The sequence below is a fragment of the Alosa alosa genome, chromosome 7, assembly GCF_017589495.1.
Source record: "Alosa alosa isolate M-15738 ecotype Scorff River chromosome 7, AALO_Geno_1.1, whole genome shotgun sequence".
Lineage (NCBI taxonomy): Eukaryota > Metazoa > Chordata > Actinopteri > Clupeiformes > Clupeidae > Alosa > Alosa alosa.
Genome location: NC_063195.1, coordinates 34,796,894 through 34,804,920, shown reverse-complemented (window position 1 = coordinate 34,804,920; position 8,027 = coordinate 34,796,894).

The following is an 8,027-nucleotide window of genomic DNA, read 5'->3' as shown; positions in this document are numbered from 1 at the left end:
TCCCTGTACTCTCTCTCTATTTTATTTAATTCCCCTTCTGGTATTCAAAAAGTTATATTTGTTTTGTGAATGCAAATAGGAAAGTCAATTTGAATAGTTGCTGATGTATACAACAAAGCCCCTGTGTGGTGTGCTCATGTGTTGTGTGCCCATGTGTGCCCATGTTTGGTGTGCTCATGTGTGATGTTCCCATGTGTTCCCAAGTGTGGTGTGCCCATGTGTGCCCATGTTTGGTGTGCTCATGTGTTCCCATGTTTGGTGTGCTCATGTGTGCCCATGTTTGGTGTGCTCATGTGTGCTGTGCCCATGTGTGCCCATGTGTGGTGTGCCCATGTGTGATGTTCCCATGTGTTCCCAAGTGTGGTGTGCCCATGTGTTCCCAAGTGTGGTGTGCCCATGTGTGCCCATGTTTGGTGTGCTCATGTGTGATGTTCCCATGTGTTCCCAAGTGTGGTGTGCCCATGTGTTCCCAAGTGTGGTGTGCCCATGTTTGCCCATGTGTGGTGTGCCCATGTGTGATGTTCCCATGTGTTCCCAAGTGTGGTGTGCCCATGTGTTCTCAAGTGTGGTGTGCCCATGTTTGGTGTTCCCATGTGTGCTCATGTGTGGTGTGCCCATGTGTGCCCATGTGTGTGTGTGTTCTGCTTATAATCAGTTCATCAGTACAGATGCATTTTCCAAGATAGGGAGTGTTACAGAGGATATGAATAATTGTATTCCTTAAAGTAGCAGTGCCTTGAATGCTAATGTTGCAAGTTGTAGTAATGTGAAGTAAGTTAGTTTCTTGATGTAATTTGCAAGTGAAACATAAGCCCATATAAACACATTAGAGTCTTTCTCCTCCTATCTTCCTCCCAGATGCACTTCAGTGGCTCACTCTGCACTGCAAAGTGTTGCAAAGACATTTTAACTGCCAGTACACACTCAGACACACACACACACACACACACACACACACACACACACGAAAAAATACATATGTTTTATTTGGGGGCCTAGCACCGAAGGGTCTAGCCTGACGAGCCAGACACACATCAAAATGTAAGGTCTGGGCACTCACCGTTCGCAGTGCTCAGTCCGAGGGGCGGGATAATCAGTTGTTTTTCAAATTCCCTCTGCAGGCAACAGGACAGCGGCAGCGCTATGAGTCCCATGCGTTTCCCACCAGCGGAGCTAGTTGGCGAGTTCAAACGTTTGCCAACTTAATAAAAGCTTAACTCGTGTCACACTGTTCGCCAACAGCAACATCCATCTTATTTGTTTTCAAGTAGCAGGGAATTCAAGCCAAACCGTTGCAACTCTGCCATTAATCATTATGTTAAAGGGACACCAGGCAAGCCTGATGCTTTTTCTCTACGAAACTCCCCCTCGCTCGGTCTGAAGCTCTTTTCCTTTTCTTTGCGTCTTCCGTCAAAGGGTTTTCGCTGCTTCTTTGCCGGCTCTGCCATTATACACCGCGTTTGCAACAATCTCTAGCGTTTAGTTAGCCTGCCTCTGTGCTGTAAACTGATCCTGCTTCAGTCGGCGGGTAGGATACACCGAACTTGCAAGTGGGATATTCTTCCTACAGGCAGTAGGGGCGGGCGAGAGAGCCTTCATTCGCCCCGTAATGAGTCATTTAACCATATACTGACTTACGAAGATGATTAATTAACACGAAAACGTTGCCTGGTGTCCCTTTAAGCCCACCTAACGACTCTATATACGATTTCATTGGCCTGCTTGAGCTTCGATTTCTGGAGCTCACAAGCCAACGGAGAGTTGCTAGACTAGCCCTGGCAGCAAATGTAATTTGCTGCCGCTAGGGGCGCGTCTAGATGTATAGGCTACGAAGGTGCAGGACCCCATTCTGTGTCTATGTTTTCTTACTATTATACTTTCTTCTGCCATGGAAGTCTATGGCAGCCCACAGAACAGTCAGGTGAAAAGTTATGCAATTTGGCACACTGATTGGGGACAGTCCCATGATTCATTTCACTAAGTTTCATGTTTCATACCTCAAGTGCTTTAGCGCCACCAATGGGTCAAAGTTTGCATTACATGCTTAACATGGACGTAGGGACTTGTTAACTGATTGTGAGGACACTATGAAATTGGCATCATTTGGCCTAGGGAGCACTGCAATACAGAAAGTGAGCTCATATCTCAGCAACACTTTGATGTACGAAGTCCAAATTTGGTACAGAGACATGGTACCTGAGTGTGAGGACGTACTAGGAAATTTACATCATTTGGCCTCTAGGGGTGGCCTCAGTGAACTAAAGACGACTCATTAACTGTTAGTAAAATGACCATAAGACAAGATGAAATGAGGCATAGCTAAAAGACAGATTGATTAATTATGATTATTGATTAATCTTGAAAGTAAAACTACCAAAATACACTTTTATTTTCACTCCTATGTTTATGTCAAAAATCTAAAGACTAAGGCTTATTTTTCTCATATTTTGTTCATAAATTTGTTACAATCAAGTGAGCACATCACCTTTGCTAAAATAATCCAGCAGGAAGTTTAGCAGCAGGAATGTCCGCCAGAGCTGTCGCCAGTGAACTGAATGTACATTTCACTACGTAGGCCGCCTCCAACATCATTTGCTGGAATTTGGCATCCAATAAAAACAGACCATGTGTAACCAGCCCAGAACCAGCCCAGTCCAGAGATCATCTGAGATCAGCCACCCAGACAGATGATTAAACCTTTGATTTGCATGACTGCAGAAATTGTGCACAAGTGGTCAGAAACTGTATCATTAGTGCTCATTGGTATGTGACTGTGTTCCAGTTGTAACAAGTCATAAGAACAAAATACTTTGTCCGTTTGTATGGAACAACAATAGATACAAGAGCAAGATATTTTCAATATAAATTGATAAGTATTTAGCTACGAATTTTTTTTTTATGAATTTGGGGGAATGAGTCATGTCAGCTACATGTATTACCTTTGCAGCAAAAAAAACGTGTGAAAAGCTGTTCAGTATTCAGTGAGCTATGAATAATTTAATGCGCTGACAGCTCATTGCAAGAGCCAAACAGATTACACTGAGTGGAGTGGATGACCGATCCAAGATGGCGGCCCCACGTCTCGTCAGCGCTAGTAGGGAGTAGCGGTCGATGCAGCGTCTATAGTATATTATGTCTATGAGTAGGTCTATGGGTGGGACTCGCCTGGTAAACCCAACTTATTCATAGAGTGAATAACTTTGAAATCATTGGACCAGCCTGACCAATCACATTGAGCAGGGACATTACTGCCTACTTTGCCTAAACTTTGCAAACTGACAATAAACAGCACCAACAATCAAGAAACAATGTATGTGGGACTACCTTTGCTGAAAATATTTTTTTGATGTTTGCAGGCGTTGGTACTACTGTTTACCACAGCCACTTTCGAAAAAACTGTAGCATCATCCGTAGCTGATTACAGTTATCTGCCGACCGATGGAAACGTTCGGTGAATTATGGTATTCCAGACTGAAAAGCGATGTGTGTGTGGCCAGGCTAGCATCATACGTCCAATGAGGAAAAAATTGAGAAACGCGTCATTACATGAAGTTGGGAATTGATTGGGCTTTAAGTGTAACAGATTGTATTTTGCAGACTCAATCAAGGCTGTAGCCATGGGGTCAACGAGTCAGTTTCTGCTCCATCCCTCACCCCATTCCACCTTGTGTTCATGCCCATCTGACATTATGAGGCTCCATGTGGTCATGTAAACAATATTCAAACCAAAACAACTGCATAGCTTTATGTCTTTATATTGGGGGAACATTTTGAGCATTGTTGAATATTATATATATATTATATATGTTATGTCCCCCTGAAAGTTTATTATGATTACAGCACATCATGTGTTATTAAATGCATTAATGTTTCAGGACAACTATGCAATAATCTAGGCTAATATATTTTGTCTGTGAAAAACACACGCTTTAGTCGGCTATTTTGTACATTATGTCCACTGAGCATTGGAGGTTGGAGGACAGCATATTCTTTTGTTCACAAGTAAACAAAACAAATGATGTATGCCATGCACTTAACTGACAGTACGGAGCCCGGGAGAGCTCACTTTAAGTGATATTTTTTCTGGTCGTGATAATTTGTGAGCACGTTTTCCTTTAATTAAGCCCTCGAATTAATAAAACGTGAGCACGTTTTCCTTTAATTGAGCCCTCGAATTAATACAACGTGACCCGTTGTAGGCCTAAATTGAGCTCGAAATATGTATTTCGTGCTCACATTTAGTAATTCCCTCACATTTTCTCACTGCTCGCTGTGCTGTGGTGGCAACTTCATGTTACCTTGACATGGACTAGGCCTACAGCTGTCTGTAACAGTTCATATTGGTAATGTGATGATAACCGTAAGCAGCTAATTAAAGACTTTAGGTGGTCATGTTTTATAGCGGACTTCTACTCTTTTGGCACTGTGGTGTCAACCGCCAGCTATGGAGACCCATAATGGGGAATTTCTACTACAAAGGCTACTCGCGGGCTCTGTTGTAGCCTAATGACCGGTTTCCACTATCTCCTGGATTGTTGACTTAACTGTGAGGTCTAGAAGTCAATCGAAGCACATCACAGCGACAAGCTCCCAAACAATTACAACACGTGACCTACTGTTGGTACAAATAGGCTACCGCGTTATTAGTAGTATCGCCTAATACCCACCCAATACAATAAGGTTCCCTCTAGCCCGATGGGCCTCACCATATAACCCACGCCACACACCAATGATGCACACAACGAGGTAAGCTTTGATACTGACTATGAAACGGGAGACATAAACAGTGTCGTTCACGATGCTCAGCTTCTCAGGCTATGTAGCCCAGCTCACACCGTTCGCGATAAACACCACAGCTCTGCATACACTTAGACCTCAACAAACACTCAAAACTTCGCCAAACATTCAGCTGGACGATGTTGGCAAGGGGCCTGTACAAACACACACAATCATCTGCTCTCCCACCTACAGCCTACCTAACGGGCTATAACCAGGTGCACTGCAATCAATGAGATTCCCTCTACGTCACTACAAGCGACACACCTCCCGGACGTCATTCCCGGATACCCCTTGACACCACACTATGTTTTGAGCACACAATTGAATTTCTTCGAGCCCACGTTTTAATTATTCGTGGGTGCGTTTTAGTAGATCGAGATCTCGAATATACTATAACGTGCTCATGTTTACATGTGTCAAGACAATATTGAGTGCACGTTTTACAAATTGTGGCCACGTTTAAGTAGATCGTGCTCACAATGTTCTATAACCATGTTCACAAATTGTGCTCTCGTTTTAATAAATCGTGCCCTCGTTTTAGTAAATCGTATGCCTCGTTTTAGTAAATAGTGCACTTTCGTTTAATAAATTGTGCCCTCGTTTTACTATGCTTAAAATGAGAGCTCAATTTAGTAAAATGAGCTCACACTATAGTAAAACGAGAGCACAATATAGTAAATTGTGCACACGCGATTTAGTAAACCGAAAGCCAATTTAGTAAAACGAGCGTCTGATTTAGTAAAACGAGTGCACAATATAGTTAAACGAGGGCACAATTTAGTTAAACAAGAGCACAATTTAGTAAAACGAGCACAATGTAGTAAAACGAAAGACATTCTCTCAACATGCAAAACATTTTGCGATGACCCCTCTAGGGCTCCGTACTGTTGCGCTTTCCAAAGTAAACTATTTTTTAATCTACCAAAGGAATTCTGTCCACATGAAGGCTATCCTAAACCCAGGCTATATTGGAAAAAAGGCTGCTGATGCGCCAAAAAGATTTTTGATGCAAGTTCCATTCTCTAACCCAGCTCTAATTTTCTAATTCTCTATCTGATGTACCCCATGTTTGTGCAGAAGAAATCTTTTACATCAATTCATGGGAAAATGGGAGTGAAAGGGTGGGGACTTGAGAGTTGACTGTACTTTCTCCTTAATCACAATGGAAATATAACATATCGGAGGCATCAGCCTAGCCTGAGTGAATTAATCTAATTTCAGCTCTGAGACAAATTTTCACCATGAAGCTAAATTCATTAGGAAGACTTCAGTCCTGCCCTCTTTAATATGCAAAAATGGAAGTTGGGAGTTTGTCTGAGATGACGGTGAAATCGGAGTGGAGAATCTCCGACTGCTCTGGCACATAATTACCATTCCACTCTCAGCACTGTGGACTTATGGGAACTGGTTTCCATGACAATGCTGCTTTTGATGGATAATTGAAAGAAGTGAAGAATGAGGTATGTTGTTTGCAGGCACCCAAAGCACAATACGAAAAAGGTGTACGGTCTCAAGTACTCCAGGTAATGTTCTTCTATGAGATTGTGTAAAGCAGGTAATGTGAACAGAGTAATGTTTTCTTCTGTGAAACTGTGTAAAACAGGTTGCCTGACCCTTGATAGTTGCTGATAACACCATCCCTAACCCTTCCAGTGCACATAAAAATGTCTGCTGTGTCTGCACCGAATACCTCTAAATTACTGAAATGACTCAAAGCTCATTTTCTGAGAGAAACCTGTGTTCTGTTGCTACCGTGGGTGTGTGTGTGTCTGTCTGTCTGTCTGTCTGTCTGTCTACGTATGTGTGTGTGTGTGTCTGTGTGTGACAGAGAGAGAGAGAGCGAGAGAGAGAGAGAGAGAGAGTGATTGAGAGGGGAGGAAGGAAGGAAGGAAGGAAGAAGAGGAGGAGAGAGGGGGACAACTGTGGCCGCAGGCTAATGGCTGACACTACATTAAACACAGCTCACATAGAAGCTAGCAGGAGAGACCTTGGCTGAAGATGTCATTACAGGCTGCCCAACAGGTGCCGGACAGACTGATTTACTCCGAATAAACATGGCAAGATTTATGATGTGAAATGGCACCGCAACCATAAAACAGGATTAATGGTAGGGACAGTGTCAATGAAAATATTATGAATGTCCATACTGTCAGAGTCATATTTATGTTTTGTTTCAGGAGGCTGTGAAAGTCTGGCAGCAACTACAAAAATGATCCATGACACAGTTACTGGTTTACGCTTAATTCGATTGTGTTAACCACGGAAATGACATGCACAAGAGTTTATAACAGCCCTCTGTTCTGCTGCCCGTGCTCAGGACAGGTAGAGATGAGAAACTTCCAGCTCCATAGTGACTGAGGACTTTCATCATCCGCACCATTCACCCCAATAAACCTAAACCTATGTGTCTCCCCCTTGATGTATATGTGTGAAACCTATCAGATTGGACAGGAGAGCCAGATGAATAACACTGTTAACTGTGGTTACTCAGCCCCTGTTACTCATTGTGATGATGTGTGTTGTTTTTGAACTTTGGGCTCAGCTTCCAGCCAAGTGTTGATCGGCTAGACTTACACAACTATAGCATTTGTAGCCTTGCTGCCAGCTAGGCTCTGCCCTAATCCTCTTTGACATTTCAGTTTCTCACAGTCTCACAATCTCGTTTTCCATTTTCAGGTGCAGCCATCTCCCATCGTTCCCCTCGACAATCACTCTGGTTTCTGCCACACACACACACACACTCACACACACACACACACACACACACACATTCACACTCACGAACACACACATTCACACTCACAAACACACACACATACACTCACAAACACACGCACACAAACACACACACACTTTACTCAGAGGTCTCTATGTACAGAACATCCTAACCCCAGCCAGAGTGCGGAGCCCTGATTCAGCAGGCCTGTGGTGTGTTTGCCCAGGTTTGTGTAATCAGGATATAGCCACCACCGAGTGGGGTGGGACGAGGACCACTGCTGCCAAATGAGGCATAGTGAGGCTAATCACCCTGAGCTGGGCTACCTGTGAGTCCTCTTTACGGCCCATATACTGGACACAGGGCTGCGTAGACCAGAAAACCAGCCCCTTTCTCCTCCTCCGCTTGGCCAAAGGCCACGGCATCAATTAAGCTGGAGCTTTGTGTGGATATTCCCAGCCTTACAGACAGGACCTCGAATAGCACATATGTAAACAGAAGGAGCTGAAATACAGTCTGTGGCATTTTTTGG